We start from the raw sequence: 2,871 nt of genomic DNA on the forward strand, positions 1-2,871 counted from the left end.
AGAAAGTAACTGATAAAATTGAGGAATATTGGCCTAGAACATAATATTTGTAACTGGATAGAGAACTGGATGAAGGATAGATTACACAGAGTGGGGGAAATGGGACAGTTTCTAATTGGGCCAGTGTGGTTAGTGGGTACCGCAGGGGTCAGTCCTTGGGCCTTTGCTTTTTATTTGTTTATTAATGCCCTGGAGGGGGGCATAGACAGTACTGTTTCTATTTTTGCTGACGACACTAAATTGTGCAAAACTATAAGTTCCTTTGGAAATAATATAAATGTGAGTTATATACTAAATGGGAGTGAGTTGGGGGGGGGGGATATTTACTTAAGAAAGATCTGGGGAGTTTTGTAGATAATAAGTTGTCTAATTCCAGGCATTCTGTGGCTACTAAAGCAAATAAAGTGATTTTGCCTCTTTATAGGTCCCTGGTAAGGCCTCACCGTGAGTATGGGGGGCAGTTTGGGCTCCAGTCCTTAAGAAGGATATTAATGAGCCGGAGAGAGTGCAGAGACGTGCAACTAAACTGGTAAAGGGGATGGAAGGGTTAAACTATGAAGGGAGACTGGCAAGTTTGAGGTTATTTTCAGGGTTAGGTATTATAGACAGATGGGGGTATTTATTCCCATAAAAATGATCAGCGCACCAGAGGCCCCCCTTTTAGATTAGAGGAACGGAACTTTCAACAAGCAGTGTAGGGGGTTGGGGAATGTCCTTCCATTTGATATTGTGATGGCAGATTCTCTTAATGCCTTTAAATAGGGTTTGGATGATTTCATGAACAAGCAGAATACCCAAGGCTATTGTGATACCAAAATCTACAGTTAGGGGCACCTTTACTAAGACACGAATCTGAACCGAATTGGAAAAATTCCGATTTGAAAACGAACATTTTGCGACTTTTTCAAATTTTTTGTGATTTTTTTCGGCATCTTTACGACTTTTTCGTTACCAATACGATTTGCGCGAAAAAACGCGAGTTTTTCGTAGCCATTCCGAAAGTTGCGCAAAATCTGCCGATTTTTTCGTAGCGTTAAAACTTGCGCGAAAAGTTGCGCCTTTTTCGTAGCATTAAAACTTAAAAGGTGCGACGTTTCGCGCAAGTTTTAACGCTATTTTCGGAATGGCTACGAAAAACTCGCGTTTTTTCGCACAAATCGTATTAGTAACGAAAAAGTTGCAACATTTTTCCGAAAAAATCGCAAAATACCGATCATTACGAAAAAAACACAATCGGACGCATTCGACCCGTTCGTGGCTTAGTAAATGTGCCCCTTAGTATTGATGTTAGTATGTATGGTTTATGTATGTGAGTGTCAGTAAGAGGTTGTGTATATATGCGCACTGGCATTCGGTTGGAAGGGTTTAACTGAAAGGAACACTGTCACGGGATAACCTGTTTGTAACAAACCCATCAGTTAATAGAGCTTCTCCAGCAGAATCCTGCATTGTAATCTGTTTTTCCCATGGGGCTAGCCATATTCTTCATTTCCCAGGGTGCTACAGCCATGTGACCTGTGTTCTGATAAACTTCACTCACACTTTACTGCTGCGCTGCAAGTTGGAGTGATATCCCCCCCCCCTCACCCCCAGCAGCCAATCAGCAGAATAATTGGAGGGGAGCAAGATAGCAGCTCCCAGTAGGTATCAGAATAGCACTCAATAGTAAGAAATCCAAGTCCGGCTTGGGACTCCTCCAGTTACATGGGAGTAGGAGAAACAATAGGTTAGCTGAAAGCAGTTCTAATGTGTAGCGCTGGCTGAAAGCTCAGACTCAGGCACAGTGCACTGAGATGGCGCCTACACACCAATATTACAGCTACAAATACATTTGTTGGTTCAAGAATAAAATGTTAAATGGCAGAGGGAATTATTTGCCGTGTAACAGTGTAACAGAATAGCAGGAGTGCCGTAAATACCTGTATATTAGTTGAGTCTTTAACTACAGGTAGGCACCCAATAGCAGGAAGTCACAAACAGGCCGGGGTCACAACCTGAAGATCAATGTCGGGACTCAAGCCGAAGGATAAACCGAAGAGTAGTCGGGAAACAAGCCGTAATCAGAAGTCCAAGGATCACAAGTTCAGGAATGCTCAGTGTCAGCCAAAGACGATCACCTTGCACTGGAGCGTAGGCCTCAGCGTGTATTTACACTAGATGCGCAAGTGTCCGAAACTGCATGCGAGTGCTTGTGTACGCATGCTCAAACGTGGGCTTGCGTTGAACAAACGTAGGTGCTTGACAGCGGACTTGTGAGTACGCGATTTAACGTGCATGCACCCAACATTGGCCACAGACGAACTCTGAAATTGCTTTCACCCATCACACAACCTCCGGACGTGTGAGGGTGCTGGTTTGTCTGGATAGTTATTATGAAATAACCTTGTGAGTTGTGGGGCATGAATATTGGACACCGGCCCCCAGGAATTCTCTTGAGGCGTGTACCCTTTCCAGTGGACCAGGTATTGAAGTCGACCCCTGTTAATTCTAGAATCCAGAATAGCTTCCACTTCGAATTCGTTAATACCTTCGACAGATACTGGAGTAAGAGATTTAATAACTCTTCCTGGAAAAAAGTTCTTGGTTACAGGTTTTAATAACGCTGAACAAAACACTAGATGAATCTTATAAGTGGCTGGTAACTTGAGCTTAAAAGCCACTTCATTAATCTGCTGGACAACAGGAAATGGACCAGGACATTTCTGTCCGAATTTCTTAGAAGGAAGTTTAATATGACGAGTGGAAAGCCAGACTAAATCTCCGTCATTAAATTCCGGATCTTTCCTTCGCTACTGATCCGCAAACATCTTAAAATTCTTCTGGGCCTGGGCTATGGCTTGTTGAATAACTTGAGTATTCTTAGAAATAAAA

This window comes from Xenopus tropicalis, chromosome 5, assembly GCF_000004195.4.
Source record: "Xenopus tropicalis strain Nigerian chromosome 5, UCB_Xtro_10.0, whole genome shotgun sequence".
Classification (NCBI taxonomy): Eukaryota; Metazoa; Chordata; class Amphibia; order Anura; family Pipidae; genus Xenopus; species Xenopus tropicalis.